At 40.9% G+C, this 25,642-nt stretch overlaps 1 long non-coding RNA gene across 1 annotated transcript in view; it reads left to right on the forward strand.

The window, feature by feature from the left end:
* The window catches only part of LOC129049339 (uncharacterized), a 403,176-nt gene that overhangs the window by 39,230 nt on the left and 338,304 nt on the right, over window positions 1–25,642 (forward strand). The window contains exon 2 of the long non-coding RNA XR_008512377.2: window positions 12,985–13,039. This is a non-coding gene — a long non-coding RNA (uncharacterized LOC129049339). The remainder of the gene's footprint in view (window positions 1–12,984; window positions 13,040–25,642) is intronic.

The following is a 25,642-nucleotide window of genomic DNA, read 5'->3' on the forward strand; positions in this document are numbered from 1 at the left end:
CTAGGGCTATGGCTTGAGACATACTAAGGCCCACTTGAACCATGGCTGGGGTGGCTGAGGGATGCTGAGGGAAGCAGAGTCCTTAGGCAGTCCTGGATAGTGAGCCCATCGAGGATGCCCTGGGCTTATTCCCTGAAACCATTCTTCCTTCCTAGAGCTTTGCCTGTGATGGGAAGTGTAGCCTCAAAAATGTTTGAAATGTCTTTGGGGTCTTTCTTGCATTGTCTTGATGAATGGTACCTGGCTGCTTTCTAGCCATTTTAATCTCTTGAGCAAACAGTCTCTTGGCCACACCCTTATTTTTCTTTCCCTGACATGCTTTTTTATTCTTTACATGGCCAAGCTTTGAATGTTCTGAATCTTTTTGTTCTGCCTCTTTTTTTTTTTTTTTTTTTTGAGATGGAGTCTTGCTCTGTTGCCCAGGCTGGAGTGCAGTGGCGCGATCTCGGCTCACTGCAACCTCCGCCTCCTGGGTTCAAGTGATTCTTTTGCCTCAGGCTCCTGAGTAGCTGGGACTACAGGTGTGCACCACCACGCCTGGCTAATTTTTGTATTTTTAGTAGAGATGGGATTTCACCATATTGGCCAGGCTGGTCTCAAACTCCTGACCTTGTGATCCACTTGCCTCAGCCTCCCAAAGTGCTGGGATTACAGGGGTGAGCCACCGTGGCCAGCCACCTCTATTTTAATTATAAAGTTCATCTTTAAGTTATTTCTTTCCTTTCACATCTCACTGTATATGGTTAAAAGTAGCCATGCAGCAGCCTGGCAGCCTGAATGCTTTGCTGCATAGATATTTCTTCCACTAGATATTCTAGTTGATCTGTCTTAAGTTCTGCATTTTGTAAAGACCTAGGAAATGGACACAATTTTGCCAAGTTATCTGCAGCTGCATAACAAGGATGGCCTTTACTTCAGTTTCCAATATGTTGTTCCTCAGTTCTGTCTGATACCTCATCAGAATGGCCTTTACCATTTGTATTTCTATCAACATTTTGGTCATGACCACTTAAGTAATCTCTAAGACATTACAGAATTTTTGTGGTCTGCTTATCTTCTTCTGAGCCCTCACTGAAATTGCCCTTAACACTTTATTCATAGCAATCTAGGCTTTTTCTAGTCTGCTCCTCCAAATTCTCCCAGCTTCTACACATTACCCAGTTCCAAAGCTGCTTCTACATTTTCAGGTATTTGTTATAGTAACAGCTCCACTTCTCTGTACCAATTTATTTTCTGTCTTAATTTGTTTTCTCCTACTATAACAGAATACCTAAGACTAGGTAGTTTAAAAGAACAGAGATTTATTGCTTACAGTTCTGGAGGGTGGGAAGTGTAAGGTGGAGGGTCTCATATCTTGCAAGGGTGGTCATGCTGCGTCATCCTATGGTAGAAGGCAGAAGGGCAAGAGAGCATGAGAGAGAGAGGGAAAGAGAGAGAGACAGACAGAGAGAGAAAAAACAAGAGAGAGCTGAACTCCCTTTTATAACTGCTTTGGCTTTAATGTCATTCCAAAACTCATGTTGAAATTTATTGCCATTGTAACAATATTCAGAGGTGGGATCTTTAAGAGGTGATTAGGTCATAAGACCTAATCAATGGGGTGAATGAATCTTGCAGTGTTTGGAACTTTGATCTCTTTCATTGAGCTCCCAGATGCTGAGTTTATAATTTTAATTTCTGGGATTAAGAAACTCTTCTTAGGTGCCCAAATTGGAAAAAAAAATGTATATGGTTGATGGAAGTCTTTTCGTACTAGCACTGCTCTTTGCCTCTCTTGTAGTATTTGTTGTCTATCAGGAAGAGAAAATTCATAGGGAAGTGGACAAGCATAGGCGCTGAAGTAAGCCCTTTGCTTAAGCAGGCCATGGGGACTGAGAAGTTCAGTTCAAAAAGGAGCACTTTAAACTTCCAATGGTCCTCATTTCTTAATGCTTATAAAAAAAATCTGAAATATTCAGATTCCAAAATCTTTTTTCTAAGATATTACTTGGCCAAAGCAAAATTTTAAATAACCTTAAATCAATCTCTCTCTTTAGACCCTCCTGAATCACAATTTTAACCTAATAATAGCCTTTATACTACTACTCTCCTCAAATCCTATACTCTTCCATTTCCTTCTGCCCCATTTACCCCTCTTATTTGCTCTTCCTCCCTCTAGGCTCTCCTGCATCACCTTAAGCTCCATTGTCTCTTAGAGTTAAATCTCCCTCAGAACAAACAAAACCCTTTTCTGTTGATTTCAAACCCTGGTCTCAGTCTTAGCTGAGTGCCATTGTCAAAAGACTTTTCAAAGCCCAGACAGGACAGGGAGAAATTTGCAGAGAAATTATCTTATGAATGTATAATGCAGGACTCACTAATCTTATCAATAAGTTCATGTGCTAGTGGTAATCTTACATGCTAAGGACTGGATAGAACGAGCAGGGTTGGAAGCTCTCAAGAATGATTTAAAGGACCCTGGCTTTTACAGAAAATCAGAGGGCCTTAGAAAAGCTGTAAATGTTGGATAAGGTCTTTTGGAGTCTAACCCAAACTCTTCTCTATGAAGGTAGATTAGACTCTAATCCAGTCGGAAGCAAGGAAAGGATGAGTTCTTTGGAGACTTCAGAGATAGTTCTTTATACCTTTAGACACCATTCAGGAGAAGATCTTGAAGCAGATGCAGCCCTGGCTCTCCTTTAACTTTTCACAAATAAATATTGCCAAGTCAGAAGTTGGGTATTTAACACATAAGAATAGATTAGAATAGGAAATGACCCTACTGCCAGAACTCCCAATTCCTTGCTGAGTGCTTTGAAAAGAGCTTAGGACAAAAACGAAGTGGAAATCTGAATAAATTTATGGCCTTACCAATAAAACATCTGGATGCTCCCACATTAGTCATTCAACTCCAAAGGAGGGAGTCTCTTAATAAAGATAGTAGTACATATTTAAAAAAAAGACTTTGCAAAAAGAATTACCCTGTCTTGGCTAAAAAACAATAGAGAAAATACAGTCTTCCTTTGGTATCCATGAGGAATTGGTTTCAGGATACAAAAATTTGCAGATGCTCAAATAACCAGCATAAAGTGGTGTAGTAATTGCATATAACCTACATATAACCTCCGATATACTTTAAATAATCTCCAGATTACTTATAATACCTGTATTCATCCATTTTCACACTGCTAAAATAACTTCCTTGAGACTGGGTAATTTGTAAAGGAAAGAGGTTTTATTGATTCACAGTTCCACCTGACTGGAGAGGGCTCAGGAAACGTAAAATCATAGCAGAAGGCAAAGGGGAAGCACGCACCTTCTTCACAAGGTGGCAAGAGAGAGAAGAAAGCCAGCAAAGGAGAAATGGTCAACGCTTGTAAAATCATCAGCTCTCATAGGAACTTACTCACTATCAATCGAGATCATCCTGGCTAACACGGTGAAACCCTGTCTCCACTAAAAATACAAAAAATTAGCCAGGTGTGGTGGTGGGCACCTGTAGTCCCAGCTACTCAGGAGGCTGAGGCAGGAGAATGGCATGAACCTGGGAGGCGGAGCTTGCACTGAGCCGAGATCACACCACTGCACTCCAGCCTGGGCGACAAAGCGAGACTCGCATCTCAAAAAAAAGAAAAAAAAAAAAGAACTCACTCACTATCATGAGAACAGCATGGGGTAAACCACCATTGTTATCCAATCACCTCCCACTAGGTCCCTCCCTTGACACATGGGGATTACAATTTGAGATGAGATTTGGGTGAGGACAAAAGGTTAAACCATATCATTTCACCCTTGGCCCCTCCAAAATCTCATGTATTTCTCACATTTCAAAACAGTCATGGCTTCTGAACAGTCCTCCAAAGTCTTAACTCATTCCAGGATTAACCCAAAAGTCCAAGTCCAAAGCATCATCTGAGACAAGGCAAGTCCCTTCCACCTATGAGCGTATAAAATCAAAAGCCAGTTAGTTACTTCCTAGATACAATGGCATTACAGGCATTGGAAAATGCTTCCATTCCAAATGGGAGAAATTGCCCAAAACAAAGGGGCTACAGGCTCCATGCAAGTCTGATAGCCAACAGGGCAGTGATTAAATCTTAAAGCTCCAAAATAATAGTTTTTGACTTCATGCCTCACATCCAGGGCATGCCAATGCAAGGGGTGGGCTTGCATGGCCTTGGGTAGCTCATTCATGGGCTGGTGTTGACTGCCTGCGGCTTTTCCAGGTGCATGATACAAGCTGTTGGTGGATCTACCACTCTGAGGTCTGGAGGACAGTGGCCCTCTTCTCACAGCTTCACTAGGTAGTGTCCCAGTGAGGATTCTGTGTGGGGACTCCAATCCCACATTTCTCTTCTGCATTGCCCTAGCAGAGGTTCTCCATGAGGGCTCTAGCCCTGCAGCAGACTTCTGCCTGGACATTCAGGCATTTCCATACAGCCTCTGAAATCTAGGCGGAGGTTCCCAAATCTCAATTCTTCATTTATTTATGTATTTATTTACTGTAGAAAGTCAAACAATATAGAGGAGATATTCTGATGTCTCTTCCTCTTCTTCTTTTTTATTTTTTATTTTACTTTAAGTTATCAGATACATGTGCAGAACATGCAGGTTTGTTACATAGGTATGCATGTGCTATTGTGGTTTGCTCCCCTATCAATCTGTCATCTAGGTTTTAAGCCCCATATATATTAGGTATTTGTCCTAATGCTCTCCCTCCCCTTGCCCCTCATCCCCTGACAGATTCTGGTGTGTGATGTTCCCCTCCCTGTGTCCATGTGGTCTCATTGTTCAGCTCCCACTTATGAGTGAGAACATGAGGTGGCCAAACCTCAATTCTTGACTTCTGTGCACCCACAGGCCCAACACCACATGAAAGCTGCCAAGGCTTGGGGCTTGCGCCCTCTGAAGCAATGGTCTGAGCTGTTTTTAGCCATGGCTGGAGTTGAAGTGGTTGGGATGCAGGGTGCCATGTCCTGAGGCTGCACAGAGCAGCAGGGGCCCTGGGCCCAGCACGCAAAACCATTTTTCTCTCCTAGGCCTCCATGTCTGTGATGAGAGGAACTGCTGTGAAGATCTCTGGCATGCCGTGGAGATATTTTCCCCATTTTCTTGGTGATTAATATTTGGCTCCTCATTACTTATGCAATTTCTGCAGCTGGCTTGAATTTTTCCCTAAAAAATTGGTTTTTCTTTTCTACCTCGTAGTCAGACTGCAAATTTTCCAAACTTTTATGCTGCTTTTTCTTGAATGCTTTGCCACTTAGAAATTTCTTCCACCAGATACCCTAAATCATCTCTGTCAAGTTCAAAGTTCCACAGATCTCTAGGGCAGGGGCAAAATGCCACCAGTCTCTTTGCTAAAGCATAGCAAGAGTGACCATTACTCCAGTTCCCAGTAAGTTACTCATCTCCATCTGAGACCACCTCAGCCTGGACTTCATTGTTCATCTCACTATCAACATTTTGGTCAAAGCCATTCAACAAGTCTCTAGGAAGTTCCAAACTTTCCCACATCTTCCTGTCTTCTTCTGAGCCCTCCAAACTTTTTCAACCTCTGTGCATTACCTGGTTCCAAAGTTTTGTCCACCTTTCAAGCATCTTTATAGCAGTACCCTACTCCTGGTACCAATTTACTGTATTAGTTCATTTTCACACTGCTATAAAGAACTTCCCTGAGACTGTGTAATTTGTAAAGGAAAGAGGTTTAATTGACTCACAGTTGACATGGCTAGAGAGGCCTCAGGAAACATACAATAATGGCAGAAGGCAAAGGGGAAGCAAGCACCTTCTTCACAAGGTGGCAGGAAATAGAAGAAAGCCAGTGAAGGAGGAACTGTCAACACTTTAAAACCATCAGATCTCATGGGAACAGCATGGGGGAAACCACCACCATGATCATCCAGTCATGTCCTACTAGGTCCCTTTCTTTACATGTGGGGATTACAATTCAAGATGAGATTTGGGGACACAGAGCCAAACCATATCCATACCCAATACAATGTAAATTCTGTATAAATATTTGTTATACTGTATTGTTTAGAGCATAATGAAGAGAAAAAGAGTTTACACGTTCAGTACAGATGTAAATTTTTTAAAGAATATTTTCAATTTGAGGTTGGTTAAATCCATGAATGTGAAGCCCATGGATGTGGAGAGACAACTCTATGTAAAAAATGCAGTGACTAATCAATAAGGTTCTCAGAGGAAACTTTAAAGATTAAAGGAGCCCTTCTAATTGATTTATTTGAAATAAGTGCTTCTATCAATTGAATATTTTTAAAAATTCCCAGAAATTAAAAAAATTGAATAAATACTTTTGATATGTTAAAGATGATAATCTTATAGAAACTTAAATGGTCTAAGAGTCTGAGTTTACATGCTTTCAGTGAAATTTTGCAAATGAGACTTATTATTTTTGGCTTAATGAAAAAGTTATATTTTCTCTGATTTATCAGGGTAAAGTATAACCGAAGCTTATGATTTTATTCTAATTGGGTATATTCTTTTTTGTTTGTTTGTTTGTTTTGAGACGGAGTCTTGCTCTGTCGCCCAGGCTGGAGTGCAGTGGCATGATCTCGGCTCACTGCAAGCTCCGCCTCCCAGGTTCACGCCATTCTCCTGCTTCAGCCTCCCGAGTAGCTGGGACTACAGGCGCCCACCACCATGCCCGGCTAATTTTTTGTATTTTTAAGTAGTGATGGGGTTTCACCATGTTAGCCAGGATGGTCTCGATCTCCTGACCTTGTGATCCACCTGCCTTGTGATCCAAGTGCTGGGATTACAGGTGTGAGCCACCGTGCCCAGCCTTAATTGGGTATATTCTTAAACTTACACAGATTAACTGATCAAATAAACTAGGCTTACTTCTATTTAATGCTTATGGTTATGAAAAATATATATTTGTGTTGACTTATTCTGAAAAATTTTACTTCAACACTAATTATGTTTTGTAGTCTGTGAGACTATTAATTTCCAAGATATTTGGAACTATTAAATTTAGTTAATGAATAGGTAGTCATTGGATGACAATATAATTTCTGAGTAAGATAGCATATTGAAACGTTAATTATTAAGCATAACTTAAAGTTTGTATACTTTTGCTTCTTATTTTTATATGCTATCTTTGTGCCTGTTAATGAATGTAATCATTTTTGCCACTTTGAGAAGTTGTATTAGGGTTGTGTGTAGCTGTAGAAAATTGTGTTATATTCATGAGCTCTGCTAGTCTGCAAAGTGCTGATGTGTGACAGTGGACAATTATCCACACTCTTCCTGCTTACCCCAGTTTTCTCTGGGAAATAAAGTTACTTTGGTTAGAAGTTATAATTGAATATACCTGAATGAGACTCTATTAGGAATAATCTTGGCAGAGAGGTACATGTTTTTATGCAAGTTAATACTATATGTTTTTGTTAAGGGAAAAAGAAGATTGTAGTATGTGTAAATGCTTCTGAAAAGCTATAAAATGTATTAGAATCTTAGCAAAATTTGTTCAATTTTGATGACCTTGTTTCCTTGTTTTACTGCTTATTGTCTTCACCTATAATATAAAGGTTATTTATTTATTGTCTCATTGATTTATCCTCTAGGAAAAAGAGACCAGTAGATCTTCACTTCAAGGGAATTCTGGATTTTGAATTTTTTCCCTTTCCTTAGGTCTCTTTATTCATGCTTATAAGAGGTGTGAAAAGCTGGGGGAATCCTACCTGGTATGGTTAAGAGAACAGCAAACAATTTAGACAATGCCATGAAGGCTACTGCAGCGTACCAGAACTGTCACCCCAAAATATGTCACTTTGGCATAATAATTATTTTGAGCTGAAGGAAACTGAGAAATAGCAGGCACAGGAAGAATTCTCTGCTCTCCCCTTTTTTGCTTAAAAGCAGGACTTATATTTCCCTTTGTAAAACTGACATAAATTTCTATTTGTAAAGGTGTTCCCGTATTAGGAAGAGAAGGATGACTCTCTTCATAACAAACCTTACTAAACAACTCTTATTTACCATACATGTTCTAGTCACCTTCCTACAATTTACTGCCCCTAGGAGCCCAAACCCCAACTTTCCTTTGTCTTGTTACTTCTCTCACACAGGATTTATTGCCCATTGTTAAAATGGTATATAATCCCCCAGGGCTAACTGCTTGTTTGGGGTCTTCACTTCTAAAAATGCCTCTGTCTACATAAAAATTAAAATATTAACATCAAATAAAATTTGTATGCCTTTTTCCTCATTTAATCTGTCCTTTGTCAGATTAATTCACAAGTCCCACTCACAGTCCCAGAGAGTAGAGAAAAAGGTTTCTTTTTCTCCTCTAAGCCACAGAACTCCTCATCCAAGAAGATGATGAAATTGGACAAGTGGTGGGTTCAGAACAGATCTGCTTTAGACATCGTATTGGACTCTGGAGGAAGAACATGTGCTGTTTTAGGAGAAGAATGTCATATGTAAATCCCTGCAGACCTCTCTTAGATTTTTAATATTAATAAAAAGATCTGGTGAAGTAAACAAAGAAATCAGAAACTTAGGTCATTTGGTTAACGACTCCATGTCTGGTTCTGTGAACTCTTCAGATTGGGGGATGGGATCTGTTCTTTTAGTGTAACCTGGATGCCCTTGGCTCCTGACTGAGAAGTGAAGAACAAACTGACCATAATCCTGGTTTAGTATTTGTGTGGCAGGGTTCACATGTGTGATCTCTGGAGTCATAAATGCTGTTGCTCAGCGGCTGTCCCATCAAATGTTCTAGCAAAAGGAAGGCAGAAAGAACTGGAAAACCTGACCCTTTTAGAAGTTGAAACAACCACCTCCAGAAACTTAGATGCAATTATTGATAGAATCTTGATATGCAATTATGATACCTCTAATAGTGGTAAAGAGGTGGATTGATTACATCCTTAGAAATCAATGGTTTATCCTTCAACTGAGGCTGAAAAATGACCTCAGGAGGGGCTGAGAACAGAAGTCTCCTTACCTCATATTCAGGCTGGGTGCTGAGAACCAAACACACCCTACTCTGCATTAACATGACATTGTGCTATTCTTGTGTCTTCATTAGAGTGGGCTACACAGGCAGATGTTGATTATTAAAGCTTCCTGAAGATTCTTCACCTCTCTTGCTTTGAAATTGTCACCTTGCTGTTTCTAGCAATTCTGAACTGTCGTACCATGAACCTTACCCAATCCTAATCATATCTCTGCTTTGAAAGCCCACCTTAAATCAAACTTCCAATTCTTAATAAATTCCGACCTCACCTTCTTCCTGCAAGACACGGCCACAGCTTTGCTAGGTGGTATTGTTACAGTAGATAGTTAGCCAATGGCGAGCAGAGCAGGAGAGCCCCGCGAACTCCCAGCCCAAGAATGTCAGATGACCATCAGGTGATGGTTAGGCAGTTGTTAAACTGTCTCTAAAATGATAATTGGTCCCAGCCAACGCCAGGGAAAGGCAGTCTCCCAGTAGACAGAAAACACCTGAAGCTGCTGATCAGCAGCTTCCCGATAAAATCTCAGGAGCCGGGTAAGTGGGCTCAAGCATGCGCACTAAGAGGCAAAATGGTGGAGTTTACCTGGTATTTGACCTTCCTCTAGGAACGCTTGACTGGTAAGGGAAGAACGCGGCGTATGAGCATGCACACAACTAAAGTAAACACACTGCGCATGCAACACCCCCAGGGCTGGCAGGCCATTACGCATGCAGAATGCCAGCGTATAAAACCCCAAGTTAAAAGTCAAACTGCAGACTTGAGTCTCTCAAGTGGCCCCCTTGGCCTTCTTGCAAGTGTACTTTACTTTCTTTCACTCCTGCTCTAAAACTTGCCTCGGTCTCTCACTCTGTCTTATGCCCTTTCGTTTGCCTTATGTCAAATTCTTTCTCTGAGGAGGCAAGAATTGAGGTTGCTGTAGACCCGTATGGATTTGCTGCTCCTAACAGTGTGTCCTTTACTGCAGTAAGCAATGAACTCAGCTTTGTCTTATCAAGAGGTTGTGTCTGTGGTATTAGTGCAGCCAGCCTTTGACATATGTTACAATTGGTTTAAAGGAGAAGTCAAACCACACTTTCATAGATCAGAAATAATGAAATAAATTTGCAAGTGACTGCAAAACTGGCTTTATTGTCAGGGGAAGAGACAGGTTCTCTCCCTAACAGAATTTATTTTTGTGTCTATAGACAAAATTACTGAATGTAAGTACTGTAATTACTACAGTACTTAGATAAATAACTGTAACTTTATTAGGCAGTAATACAGTTACAGAGCTCCCATAGAATCAGAATCAGATTATCTGGAAGGGTATACCCTAGACAATGCATAGTTTTCCATTGAAGCATACATTTTTCCCTAAACTAGGTTCTGGGTGTGCTGTTCTAGGGGATTTCCCAGACATTATTGCGTTTAATCTTTACCACACCCTTCAAGATGAATATTACAATTTCCTTTCTTTCAAAATGAGGAAACTGAGGCTCAGTGAGGTTTTTAAAAAACCACAAAAATGCTCTAATAACGTGTGTAATATATTTTGGTTAATGCAAACATCATATACTGAGAGGAAAAACTAAAAATTTTTGAATGGCGAGAGAAAAGAATTACTGTGTATCATATGGTGCTATCCGGTACTTTAATTTGGGTTCTTTAAGTTCATAGTAGTCTGCGCCTTTCACTCTCTTTGAGCTATTTTATTACTCTGTAAATGAAAAAAAAAAACATAGTAATGTAAATGATTCTCATCCACAGTCAATGCAAATGAATGTTTGGTGGAGAAAACCAGTCTTGCATCTATTAACAAATGCATTTCCTCATTGCTGGGCATTTCTGATTGCCTACATATGTGTCTGTTCTTTGAATTCTCCTTTGAACCAGTTTAACACCTTAGGGTTTCCTCATTAATTGGTGAATAAAATAAAAACCTTTGATGTGTTCATTTTCTATTTGTATGACAGTCATGATTTTTACTCTTTAAGAAAATGTCTTTTTAAAAAACAGTCAGAAATGAGTTTAGCTCTGGGGCCACTTAATGTTTTGGGCCATAGGGAAGGTTAGCAGCTAATCTAAGGCTCTCCCTGCTCTGAAAATATTAGATTTTATGACCACATACCTGACATTCCTAGAGTTGCATGTTAAGCCATCTATTGTTTTCTTTCCAGAGCTATCTGATAGCACAGGCTGTCTGTGAAATACAGTCTGAGCAATTAGGCCTAGCTAACGTCTTCCTGACTGAAATGCCAGTACAAATATCTGACAGAAGCAAGTGATTGAAAATAAATAGGGGCCAATTAATGGGAACTAATTTGGTATTACAATGGAAATAGGTGACCTAATGTATTCTAATTCCAGTTAAATGTGACTAATTCCAGTTAGTGTTTGAATTTCAGATACAGTTAACTTTAACCACTTGAGTCCTTGGAAGTTTCAGAGTTATCACTAGTTATGCTGTACAAATGTCTAGATCTTCACATATTACCCTTGGGGCCTTTGTGACCTGGTAACTCCTGCTTCACCCTCCTGAGACCTGCATCATTAATTACTCATATAGTGTATTGAAGCTGAAATTCTTAGGTTAAAGTCATCAAAAAACTCAGATGTTTTCAGAAAATAGAGTATTGATCAGGGTCTTCTTTGCTGCAAGTGACAGGAAAGTCAAACTAAGTAAAAAAAAAAAAAAAAGACTTTGTTGGGTCACATGGCAACAGTCCAGGGGCAATGTGAGTTCAGGTATAGCTAGATCCAGGGGCTCCAAATATGTCTTCAAGACCTGATATTTCTCCTTCTCTGTGTTCTGCTTCCTTTGGGTTGATTTCCTTGCTGATGGCCCTCCTTTGCTGATGGCCTTAGGTTATTCCTGGCTTGCAGGGTTGCTTCCCCAAGACCAATGGAAAAGAGTCTGGTTCTCACCAACTGTTTCTGGTTGTTCAAACAAAAGACTCAGGATTGGCTCCAATTGGACTGATTGCCATGGCTTGGATTACGTGTCCATCTCAGAACCAATTGCTGTGTCTAGGAGGATGTGATGTTCTGATTGGCTAGGTTTGGGTCACATGTCCAGGATTATAGCTCATGGTTGAACACCCACCCCTGTGTTCCACCCAAAGCACAAAGAGTGAGAGTAGAGGAGGGGAGGCTTCCCAGAGGAAAATCCAGGGAACTTGGCTGTGGGAAGCCCAAAACACCATGTAAGCCAAAAATAAAATTCTAAGGCCCCCCCAACCATCTGAATGGACCCCTCCTCTCGGCCAAGGGCATTCCAGCATTGACCTGAAAATCTGGTTCAGGCCATGATGGAAGAGGAGTCAGACATGCCTCATTATACCCCTTCAGCATTAACATCAACGCAGACCTTAAGTTTGATAAGAAACATTTACAATCTATTCTCTCTGAAACCTGCTACCTGGAGGCTTTATCTGCTTGATAAAACCTTGGTCTCCACAACCCTTTATCATAACCCACACATTCCTTTCTCTTTCAACCAACTGCCAATCAGAAAAAATTTAAATCTACCTCTGACCTGGAAGCCCCCACCTTTTGAGTTGTCCTGCCTTTCTAGATCATACTGAAGTAAATTGTACATGCATTGATTGATGTATTATGTCTCCCTAAAAATGTATGAAAGCAAGCTGTGCCCCAGCCGCCTTGTGCACATGTTCTGAGGACCTCTGGAGGCTGTGTCGTGGACTCATCCTTAACCTTGGCAAAGTAGATTTTCTAAATTGATTGAAACTTGTCTCAGATACTTTTTGGTTCACACTGCATAGGAATTGTAGTATCATATGTTCCCTGAAGCCCTGAGGTTAAAACTCTTGTCAAATGGCCATACTTCTTGAGGGATCTCTCTGGGGAACAGCTGTGTTGTTAATTGGTATCCAAAAACATTCATTTATTTGATCAATTAGCACTTACTGAGAAGTTCCTATGAGACTGACCCTAAACTTTATGTTAGGGATGCAGAAATAAAAATGGTATCACTACTGTTAGGGAGAGTGTAACATTATTGCCATTTTCTTATCAGGGTCCCTGGTCACTGGACAACCAAGTGAAAGCAGAGTTCAGAGGAAAATCTTCAGGTGAGATTCTACGGAACGTGAAGGAGATGTTTAAATGTGTTGGATACAATCTATTCATATTATCTATTTGCATTTGCCATATATTTCTAAAGTTATCTCTCACCTAATACCTCCCTACCATCTCTTGTTCATTTGTAAGCAATCTGTAGTTGTTAAGATTGTCATAGTGAAATACTTCTGACAGAGTCGTTTTTGATCTGTCCATTTTGACTCATGCTGCCTGTTTATAGTGTGGAGAGTGAGCTGATACAGCATCTTCAACAAGCCATTGGCTGCCTAGCAAATCACTCCATTATCACCTTGAAAATTGTTCTCAATGTGTTTATCATACCATTAAAAAATACATGGTCAAAAAAATTCCATTAGAAGAAATTCCAGGGTTTCAATGTATCCATTGTTGGATAAGCAATTGTTTTGGTAATGTAAGAGTTGTGCATGGTAAGACTCAGGTCTTGCTGTGATAAATGCTAGGAATAAAGGCTACATGGGACCCTGAAATTCTGTAGAGGACCCCAAGGTAGGCTGATGGTTGGATAATTCCCTGAAGGCATTGGAGACAATGTTTGAAGGATAATGGGGAATGGATTAGGTGGAGGATGTGGAGATATGGTGGGTATAGGAAATTCCTTGTGGTGGGAGACGGCAAAATTGTTAGAAGATGGTAACATTGATATTTAAGAATGTAATGGATACTTTACTAAATGACTGATGTGAATCAGGTCGTTTAATACTTACAGCAATTCAGTAAGGTAAAAATTATTGTTATTACTATTTTCCAGATGGGGAAATGGACTTCCTAGCTTCCCTACCCCCTTCCCCTAACCTATACCAAAAAACTAAGTAAGTTGCTCAAAGTTACACAGCTAGAAGAGGCTGAGCCAGGATTTGAATTGTAGAATATTTAAAACCAGAGGTCCTGCTATGTTACAAGGGTTTCTGGGGAGGAAAAAAAAAGCCAGAATGGCTGGAGCTCAGGGAGCTAGGGGAAAAAGTGTGTGAGCCAAGACTGAAAAAGTAGTTGGGGGGTCAGGCAATGGGGGGCCTTGCAGGCCTAGGGTTATGTGAGGCCATCGAAGGACTACGATGTGACTCGATTTATGTTTATAAGATCACTCTAGCTGCTGGACTGAGAACTGACTGTAGAGGGCAAGACTTGAAGTAGGCAGACTGGTTAGGAGGCTGCAGCAATAGTCCAGGCAAGAGCTGATGCTCACTGGACTAAGGTGTGACAGTAAAAATAGACATAAATGGATAGACTTAAGAGACATTTAGGGGGTAAAATTGCCTGTATTTGGCGATTAGTTATGGGAAGAAAGTAGAGGGTAGCATCATGAGTGACACCCAGAGAACTGGTTAATGGAACTGGATGGATAGTGATACCATCCACTGAGTTGGGGAGACAGAACGAAGCCATGTTGGGGTGTGGGCTTGGGCAGACAAGATGTTGGATTAAATCAGAGACACGATGAGTTTAGGTTCCTCTGAGGTGTAACGTTGGCAGTTGTAGATGTTTGTCTGGAACTCAGAGAGAGGCCACAGAACTTAGATGCAGATTTGAGTACTGTATTAGATTCTTAGGGCTGCTGTGACAAATTACCACAAACTTGGCAGCTTAAAACAACAGAAACTTATTCTTGCACAGTTCCGGCGGCCAGCAGTCCAAAATCAATGTATTGGCAGAGATGGTTCTCTCTGGAGGCTGCAAGGGCGAATGCATGCCATCCCTCTCTCTTAGCTTCTGTTGGCTCCTGGCAACCCTTGGCATTCCTTGGCTTGGGGCTGCTTGACTCCAGTCTGCTGCCTTCATCTCCACATGGCCTTCCACTCTGTGTGTGTCAGTATTTCCTCCTTTCCTTTGTCTTACAGGAACACTCATTATTGGATTTAGGGTCGAACCTAAACCTAAGAGGATCTCATCTCGAGATCTTTAGCTTAATTTAATCTCCAAATAACCTGTTTCCAAATAAGGTCACATCAACAGGCAATGGTTCATATTTGGACACATCTTTTTGGAACCACTCCTCAATCTACTAGAGGTGCTATCAATTGAGAGATGTCACTCAAATCCTGGAGCATGAACACAATTTTCTCAAGAGACAATGTAGAGGAGAAGAATAGAAGGCTCAGAGCAGATACTTGGAGAACTGTATAATTTAATGGTTGCATAATGGTGGACAAGTCTACAAAGTGGAATGAGAAGAGTCCAGAATTGTAGAAAGAACTCCAGAAAGTGGAAGTCAAGAGAATAGTGCATTTCATGATGGAAGGAGAAAGCAGTGCTTACAAATGATCACCAAAGCGCTAGGTACTTGCTTATAGTACTATTGATTATTGGCCTTTAATGTTGCTAATCTAGGGCTAATAATATATAATTATTTTAGTTTTTTTCAATTAAAATTTAACCAGAACACCAGGAAGAATGTTAACTTTGTAGAAAGTTCAGTAGAACATATATAATTGGCAAAGAAATTTTCTGGAGTTTCATTTTCCTTTTTTTTTCTTTTTTTTTTTTTTGAGACAGCATGTCACTCTGATACCCAGGCTGGAGTGCAGTGGCTGCACATGGCTCACTGCAGCCTCAACCTCCTGGGCTGAAGTGACCCTGCTGCCTCAGTCTCCCAGGGAGCTGGGGCTATAGATGTGTGCCACCATACCCAGCTAATTTTTAAACTTTGTAGACACAGCATCTTGCCCTGTTGCCCAGGCTAGTCTCAAACTCCTGGGCTCAAGCAATCCTCCAACCTCGGTCTCCCAAAGTGCTGGGATTGCAGGTGTGAGCCACTATGCCTAGCCTTATTTTCTTTTTTGGTGAAGAGAATCCAAGTAGCTTATCACCTGTGTCTTCACAAGTAAGGTTTAATTTTTATGTAGGAAGTCAATTTATCCTTCAACCCTGGAGTGAACTACAATGTAGTCCTGAATCTTGACTTTACAGCTACACTTTAGAAATAATGCCCTCCTTTTGGTACTGTTGTGGCACAATGATATTACCAGAGAGAAGATAAAAGTATGTATTGTGGACTCAGTAAAAGACATAGCACTATGTTCCTTTTGAGATAGCACATTGGGCAAAAATGCTTTGGCAAAAACTAATTCACTGTAAAACCGAATGAAATTCCTGGTTGCCTGAACCAGTTGAAAACTGGTTCTAGCTTTGTGTAGGGACCCTTCCTCTCTACATGTATACAGGTGCCTCCTGGTTTTTATTGAAGTGTTTTCCTGGATATAAAGGGACCAGATGAGAGTGAAGACTTCTAGCTGGAACAGTGATGGGGCTGGGGTACCCCATGGGTGAACAGGGAACCAAATCCATCTGACAGTGTCTGTGTAGGAAGTGAAAGTTGAGAGAAGTGAGTCAGATTCTGGGAGTCCTTGAATACCAAGTTCAGGACCTCCCAGTGGAAACAGTGGAATCTGTCCCAGAACGAAAAACTCTTTTCTCCAGTTCTGTGGCTGTGATTCATCCTTGGTTTTCATTGCAAGTGCAGCAATCCAGGCTGTAGTTATTTGTGTTCCCACTGGGCTCATTTGGGAGTTTCTCTGGATTGAGGTCAGATTTTCATAAATCAACCTGGAATGCCTTGGCTAGATACTGGGAGGAGTAGCTCAGGTGAAAAAAATAAAAACAAAAAAACAGCAAGATCTGGAGTCTCCTGCTGCTACGGGCACTGTGGGGTCTACTCCCAGCAGCCATGGACTTTGCAACACACAGTGGTGCCTGCGTCAAATAGGCCACAATGGCAAAGTCCCCGGGAACATGATCACAAGGGACCAAGGGGCTCATGTTCATCCTTTGTGGATTTTTGATTCTCCACTTCTTTCAGCCCAGAGGTGCTCTGGAGAGATGCATGCCTTTTGTCTTTATTATGTTCCTCTGGTTTTGGGAGTGAAAGAGACGGGGAACAGGGAGGGGGTTGCAGATGAGATGGGCTCCAAGGCTGGGATTTATAAGAACATCCTCCCAGCGGAGGATGCTTGCATGAGGTAGAGGTATGGTTTCAATTCTACTCTGGCAAGCCCGCATTGGCAACACATAGTTCTCTTTCAAGTCTCACACTGATTTGAGAATTTGTAGACGACTTTGTACTCTGGGCCTCTGCCAGTGTCCTGAAGAAATGACTCCCCTTGGCTTCCCATTTTCTATCTCACTGGCCCAACCAAATTTGGTGAATAATAACTTTTTTTTTAAAGCAAACATTGCTGCTAAGTAAACCCAGGAAGGACCTACGCAACTGTACATTTGGGGACCAGCGTTGTCTTTTCACATCTTTGTGACTTCCCTCCTATTGATCACATGAGAACAGCAATCTCAGATTTGCACCATTCTCTGGTTCATCCTGGGGAGAGAGTCACCACACACAGATGGCAGCCTGGGAGGAATGGCTTTTTTTTTTTTTTTCTGAAACTTCTAACCCATGCTAGTGTTTTTTTTTTTTTTTTTTTTTTTTTTTTTTTTTTTTTTTTGTATTAACCTGCCACCACATTTTCTTATACATCAATGAAAATAAAAAAAAGTGTCTGTGTATCATCTCCCTTATTCTCCAAGATGCCCTTTGTTTATTAAAAATGCAACCAGTCTCTGTAGGATCTGATTTACCTGTCTGTGGATGATCCAAACCACTGGCCTCACCTCTGTCTCCCCACTGTCTTACACAAGGGTAGTTCACTGTGCTCCAGCTCCAGCTGGTATGTAAAGGAAGGAAAAAGTAATAGCAGCTCTGCCCCTGTGTCAGCACATTCTCGACCAGCAGCCAGAATCTATGTAGAAGACAGGTCTGATCATGGAACTCGTGAGCCTAAAACAGAGGTAGTAAATAACTTTTTCTATAAGGAGTCAGAAAGTAAATATTATAGGTTTTGCAGGTTGTGTGGTCTCTGTTACAACTACTCAACCCTGCCCTTGTAGCATGAAAGGAGCTATAGATAATATGTAAATGAGTGGATGTGGCTATGTTCTAATACAAATTTATTTACCAATATAGGCCAAGGACCAGATGTGGCTAAAGGGCTATAGTTTGCCAGACCCTTGCTTAAAACCCTGTAGTGTCATGCCTGTGTCTTCAGATTGAAACTTAAACTCCTAACCAATGTGTAAGGCCATAATGCTTTGGCCCCTGCCCCATTCAGGGCACCTTATCCCTCACACAGTGAGTCCAGCCAAGCCACACTGACTTTGTTTCTGCTCCCTCCCACCTTGGGGAAATCACATAAGTTGTTCCTTCTGCCTTAAACCATCTTCCAATCCCCTCTTTTCTCCTCCACACATTTACATTCAACTTCTCCTTTAGGTAATTAATTTAATCTTCTCTTCCTCAAAGAAGTCTCCTTTAATCCCTGTATAGTGGGAACTCTTGATAACGAAAGAAAGAAATTAAACTTGATTATATGGAGGCATTAAAAACAAGGGTATGTTTTGGCTGATACAAACTCCGGATAGGGCCAAGGGGAGTTACACTTAGGGATGAGTGAAATCAGAGATGTGATGAATTACAGTTGATGTAGAATGTGCTGATCTCATGGTAGACATTCAGAGATGCCTCCCAAATCTGGTGACCTCAACTGACTGGAACATAGCTGAGAAATGGAAAGCAGCAGGACCATCCTTTTTGATGGTAACAAACCCCTTGTTTTAAAACAAAAACATTTAATTGTACTCATAGGAGAACTCCTCAGACCCTAAATCAGAGCCTACTTACTTTTAGGTTAGTCACAATCATAACATATTGGTTTATCAAGTTTCCCAGTCTATAGCTAATTAGAAACAGCTTAAAAAATTTTTTTTTTCTGGATGAGGAGGAATAGCCAGAAGTTGACCTAATGATGCCAACTAGGAGTGACAGTTAATTGACAAGGAAGGTAGAGAAGGAAGCTTTCAGGAGGCAGAGGAGGCTGGGGCCATTTGGCGGTAGCAAAATAATTTTTATTCTTTGGTGGATACTGATACAGTTTGGCTATGTCCCTACCCAAATCTCATCTTGAATTGTAGCTCCCATAATTCCCATGTGTTGTGGGAGGGACTCGGTGGGAGATAATTGAATCATGGGGGCGATTTCCCCCATACTGTTCTCTTGGTAGTGAATAAATCTCATGAGATCTGATGGTTTTATGAGGAGAAACCCCTTTCACTTGATTCTCATTCTGTCTTCTCTGCCACCGTGTAAGATGTGCCTTTCATCTTCCACCATGATTGTGAGGCCTCCCCAGCCATGTGGAACTGTGAGTCCATTAAACCTCTTTTTCTTTATAAATTACCCAGTCTCAGGCGTGTCTTTATCAGCAGTGTGAAAATGGACTAATACAGATACCAAAGGCATTAATGCCTTGTGAAATAGCTAATAGCACAATGTATATAATGATTCTTATACGCCAGGCCCTGTTCTAAGCACTTTATGTGAATCATTTAACTTTGTATTAACTATATGCAGTGAATGCTACTATCGTCACCATTTTATAGATTGTATTAGTTATCTATTACTGCATAGCCAAAATTTAGTGGCCTAAAATGACAAACATTTATGTTCTTACCCTTATTGTAGATCAAGCAAACAGATGTGGCTTAGCTGGTTCTTAGGGTTAGAGCCTTCCTAAGTCTGTAATCAAGGTGTCAGGCAGGGCTACATGCATCTCAGGGCTAGCCTGGGAGGGGTCACTTTCAAGCTAAGTTGTTTGGCTGATGGTCGGATTCAGTTCCTTGTGGCTGTTGGACTCAGGATCTCAGCTCCTTGCCACTTGGGTATCTCCATAGGGCAGCTCACAACATGGCAGCTTGCCTCATCAACTGAGCAAGTGAGAAGAGTCAGATCGAGATGGTGGGCAAGATTTAAGTCAGTCTTTTATAACTTAATCTTGGAAATGACATCTATTATACTATGGTTTGAATGATAGTGCCTCCTCCAAAATTTGTGTGAAACTGAATCCCCAGTGTAACAGTGTTAAGAGGTGTGGCTGTTGGGAAGTGATTAAGTCATGAATGGGATAGCATCTTTATAAAAGGGCTTGAGGTTGAAGGGAGCCTTCTGTTGCCCTTCCATCCCTTCCTCCACGTGAGGACACAGCGTTCTTTCCCTCAGGAAACCACTGCAACAAGATGTTATCTTGAAAGCAGAGAAGGCAGCCCTCTGTTGCTCTTGCTGTACTCTATTAAGTAGAAAGAGTTTACTAGGTCCAGTCCACACATAAGTGGAGGAGATTACAAAAGGGTATGAATGCCAGGAGACAGGAGCCTCTGGGAATCATGTCAGTAGCTGTCTATCACAAAGATGAAGAAACTGAGGCACCGAAAGTTTATGGATTTGGCCAAAGATCCCACAGTTAATAAGCTAAGGAACCTGGGAATTAGATACAGGATCTGTGCTTTTAACCACCAGTTTGCACTGGGCAGGTGATTCTAATGTGCAGCTGAAATGGTGAATCATGGTCTAGCGCTTCTCAAGTTTCAATGTGCACACAAATCACCTGTGTTTAAAATACCGATTGTGATTTGGTGGGTCTTGGCTGGGTCTGAGATTCTGCTTTTCTAACAAGCCCTAGGTGATGCTGGTGCTCTGGGCCGTGGATCACACTTTGAGCTCAGGGCTGAGAGTTGGCTGATTGTTTTTCCACTTGGGATTCTCCCTCAAATTGGTGGTAGAGCAGACTAATCATTTGATCTTTCTGCTTTAAAAAAATCTTATATTTATTTTTTCATATATACATTCATTTGTTTATTTATTTACCTATAATATTTAATAGTTGAGTGTTTAATAACTGCCAATACAAATTTTAAACCCTTTGTTTTATTTTAGTTACAAAAGTAAGTGCTTATTACCTCTCAGGCTTGGTTTAAACGTCACTTCGTATGGGAAGCCTTCCCTTACTCCTAAAGACTACCTTCAGATATGCTCACAATGATAACTTTTGTCCCCTCCTTAATGCACTTATCATATGATACTGTAATTGCTCAAGGCCACTGCTCTCCCATTTGACAATTTTGTGTGACTTTAAAAAAAAGACATCTTTTTTTGAGACACTTTACTTTCACCTGCAGGAAAACTGTTATCAGGAAAGAATTGCTCTAAATATAATTGCTCTAAATATAATTATACAAAAATTATATATAATTTATACAATAATTAATTATATATAGGACAGTAATTCATCTTATCAACCCAGTTTTATTTAGCAGTCCTCTTTCAGCTGCTAAAATCTTTGCATTTTGTAAGATCCATTTGCCTTTCACACACTGCAGCTAGGTGCAGCAGCTAAGAGTCTCTTTGAGGTGGTTTTTGGTAACTGGCCACTTAACAGGTGTTTGAGAATCCTAGTGATTTGCTTGTTTATAAAAAACAATCGTACGCTCCCAATGATACCCACCTCTTCAGGGAGTGTGAAATAATTCTTTGCTTTAACTGATTTCTTTTGTCTCTACTGCCTTGTTTGGGCTTCTTTCCTTGTTTGTTCTAAAGATTATATTGTTTAAGAATTTAGCATCGGGGCCGGGCACGGTGGCTCACGCCTGTAATCCCAGCACTTTGGGAGGCCGAGGTGGGCAGATCACGAGGTCAGGAGATCGAGACCGTCCTGGCCAACATGGTAAAACCATGTCTCTACTAAAAATACAAAAAATTAGCTGGGCGGGGTGGTGGGCGCCTATAGTCCCAGCTACTCGGGAGGCTGAGGCAGGAGAATGGCGTGAACCCGGGAAACGGAGCTTGCAGTGAGCTGAGATCGTGCCACTGCACTCCAGCCTGGGCGACAGAGTGACACTCCGTCTCAAAAAAAAAAAAAAAAAAAATTTAGCATCATTTTAAAATTCAAAAGCAGAGTCTTAATTGTGCTCTGTGTAATGGATTAATGAGAGCGAGTAAATCGCAGTATTATGTGAAGTAATTGATGAAGGGGCAATGTTTTGTTAGGTTAATGTAACTTAACAATTGAAGTAATTTTGTCCATTTTAATGAGTTTTGGTGGTTATTTCTTGTTTGTCCTTGAATATTTTGGTTTTCTTTAGTAGAATGCGGGTAAATTTGTAGGCTTAAGGTACAAAATTTTTTTCTCACTGAAAATAATACAGTGTTGTTTTCAACTTGGATGATTTGCCCTATTAAGATGGATTTCAGGAAAGAATTGCTCTCATAAAGTGGAGAACTGTACTGGTGGTCAGAGTCTCAGTAAAGGTAGCCTCCTGGGCCAGGTTCCTCCAGGGTCTTTCACACTCCTACTGGCAGAGCTAGGACCAACTGTTCTCCCCACTTCATATTTAAAATGCCAGGATAAATTCCAAAATACTGAGCCTCATGACAGATGTACCTTGCTAGCCATGACTCCAACTCTATTTCTGGACTAGAAGTTCCCAGGAGCTTAAACCAACTAGAAGTGTGGCTTATTACAATGGATCTTTCATAGCACAGATCTTTCAGTAAATGCTGGCTGTTTCTTTCAAAAGAAGTAGAGGAAAAGTTACAAATATGGGTGTAAATGTAGATATGGATGATACAAATATTTATGAATAGAAAAGACTAAAGGAATTGTATCAAAACATTGGCAATGGTTATCTCTGTGTAGTAGAATGACACGTGATTTTCTTAATTTTTTAATTTTTTTTGCTTTGCAGGATTATATACAATGGACATTCATTAATTCAACACACTTTTTTCTTTGCATGGTTACCACATATTGGGCAATGTGGTGGATCTTGGGGATATAAGTGTGAAACAGACACAGTCCCAGCCCCAGAGCTAACATTGTGTGGGAGACAGATAAATATAAAGACAAGATGCACTGCACAACTTCAAAGCCACCTCAGTATCATCTACACCACAAACTTGTCTATTTAACACCTGTTAAGTGGACAGTTAGAAAAAACCACCTCAAGGAGATTCTTAGCTGCTGCACCTAGCTGCAGTGTGTGAAAGGCAAATGGATCTTACAAAATGCAAAGATTTTAGTAGCTGAGGAGGACTGCTAAATAAAACTGGGTTAAGATGAATTAATGTCCAATATATAATTAATTATCGTATAAATTATATATAATTTTGTATAATTATATATACAAATAATATAATCTGTATTATTATAATTCATATAATTTTGGTCATATTGTACCAAAAGCTTCCAAATGTAATAGGAAGTGGGAGATGAGATACTCTTTCTTTTTGATTCTCTTACCTCCAAATCTACTCCTTTTAATCTTCTTCATTTCAGTAAATGGCACTATTTTGCACTCTGTTACTTAGGCTAAAAACCTAGCTATCATTTTGATTCCTTTCTTTCCACCATCCCTCATAGCCAATTTTTCTATAAGTCATGATAACTGTCTTCAAAATATCTGCTGAATCCATTCTCTTCCCTCCATCTGCGCTGTTCCCTACCTAGTCCAAGTCACCTTTTTTGACATCCTGGACTAACGCAATAGTTTCCCAGTTGGTCTCCTTGTTTCCACTCTTGTCCCTCTAAAATTCATTCTCCATACTGATGATCTTTACAAAATGTAAATGAGATCACACCACTCTGCTGCTTAAACTCTTCAGTAAGTTTCCATCTAACCTGGAATAAAATCCAGGCTCCTACTGCAGCCTCCAGTGACCATGTGACCTGGCTACTGCTAGCCTCTCTGGCTTCATCTTCTATCACTCTCTGCCTGGTTCACCATATTTGAGTGGTTATATTTGTTATCTATGACTGTATAACAAATTACCACAGACTAACATAAATAAGAGCAATAAGCATTTAATGTCTCATAGTTTCTTTGGGTCAGGAATTAAAAGTTAGCTGGGTGATTGTCACTCAAAGGATCTCATAAAGCTGCAGTCAAAGATCAGGAATTAAAAGTTAGCTGGGTGGTTCAGTCTCAAGGGATCTCATAAGACTGTGGTCAGCATGGGCTGCAATCATCTGGAGGCTTGACTGGGGCTGGAAGATCTGTTTTCAGGATGGTCTCATTCACATGGCCGTTGGCAGAAAGCCTCAGTTCTTTGCCATGTGTGTTGCTCCATTGAGCTGCTCGAGTATCCTTACAACATGGCAGCTCATGTCCCATAAATTGAGTAATTCAAGAGAGCAAGACTGAATTTGCAATGTCTTTTATGACCTAGGCTTGGAAGGCACATTCCTTCACTTTTGAAATGTCTTCTTGGTTACATAAATCAGCTCTATCTGGAGGGGGAGGGGACTGCTTAAGGACATGAGTCGCAGGAGGTGAGAATCACTGGAGGGGATCTTGGGGGCTGGGTACCCTTAAGCATTTCTCAAAAATGCCAGACCTTTCACATCCAGGACCACTGCAGTTGCTAGTCTCTCTGTTTCTGATTCCTTTCCCTCTACCTTTTCACAAATCTGGCCTCTTGTTCATCTTCTACATGTCAGCTCAAATGTCTCTTTCTTGGATAACATTTTTCTAATAACTGTATCTAAGGGAGATATTCTACCACCCCGTTATTTAGTTTATAGCATCCACATAAATTACTCATTTATGTAGTAATTTACTGTCTTCCTCCTTATCTGTAGAATGTAAATGCCATGAACAACCAGGGTCTATTGTGACCCCAGCACCCACCACAATATCTAACAAATATGAAGAGTTCACTAAATATCATTTGAATGAATGATATGTTTAAGGCTAAGATGGGTTTTATCAGACATTTTCTCTTTTAATCAGGAAGGGTCTTGGGAATAGGGTGGAAGCAAGAGGAGGAAACAAGAAGGTCCCTCCTGGAAGCAAATTGAGGGCTGGGCTGAGGGGAAGAGGATACTGGAATGTGGCTCCTCCTTTGATGGGCACCACCAGGCACCATAAAAGTCGTGCTCAAAGGCAGTGTCTATTACCATAAGCTCCACTGGGCCACACCAAAATTTTATTCTGACTCCAGGAGGAGGGGATTTCCACTGGGATTCTGAAGGTTTTGCCAGAAAGTAGCAGAATGAGAAGGTGAGATGAGGTCACAAACATCCTGAGTGGAGGACGTAGTGGTAGGAATGACTGGGCATGTTTGTGGAGAGGCCCAGGTACTAGCTTCTTTTCCCATCACTTATCTCTAGATTATTCTGTCTGGGAATACCTAGAGCCAGGCAGAACAATGTGAGGAAATTTGCACAGAATGTTATCTCTGCACTTTGCCAAATAATTGGTAAACCCTAGGGAGCCAGCCCAGCCTCTGCACTGACCTGGATCCTTATTTAGAGGCAGGGAAGGAAAGCTGTCAGTGCTCCCCAGGCCTCACTTGGGAGTGAAGTCCTACAGCTGGAATCCCTTCTGTGTCTGAGGCGGGGGTGGGGGCCAGGTTCAGGGCTGCTCAGTGGCCAATCCAACCTGAAAGGTGTTGCTGGGATGTTTTGTTCAGCAAGGAATCATGTGGCTTCCCTAAAGTTCTCCTCTGGGCCCCCAGAGAAAGCCTTATCTCTGTGCATGGTGTTAAAGTATGATTTTCCAAAGGTTAAAAAAATGTGACTCTAAAAACAAAACCAAAAAAGACATGCAATAACCAAAGGGATACATGTCAAAGATTTTTTATTCAACTCATTTATTAGAGAAGCAGTAATATGTTAAAACCTGTCCAAAAAGCATTTGAGATGCTTGAGATACACACACACACACGTGCACACACACAGACATATGTGTGTGTGTGT

The sequence above is a fragment of the Pongo abelii genome, chromosome 10 (genome assembly GCF_028885655.2).
Source record: "Pongo abelii isolate AG06213 chromosome 10, NHGRI_mPonAbe1-v2.0_pri, whole genome shotgun sequence".
In the NCBI taxonomy this organism is placed as follows: Eukaryota; Metazoa; Chordata; class Mammalia; order Primates; family Hominidae; genus Pongo; species Pongo abelii.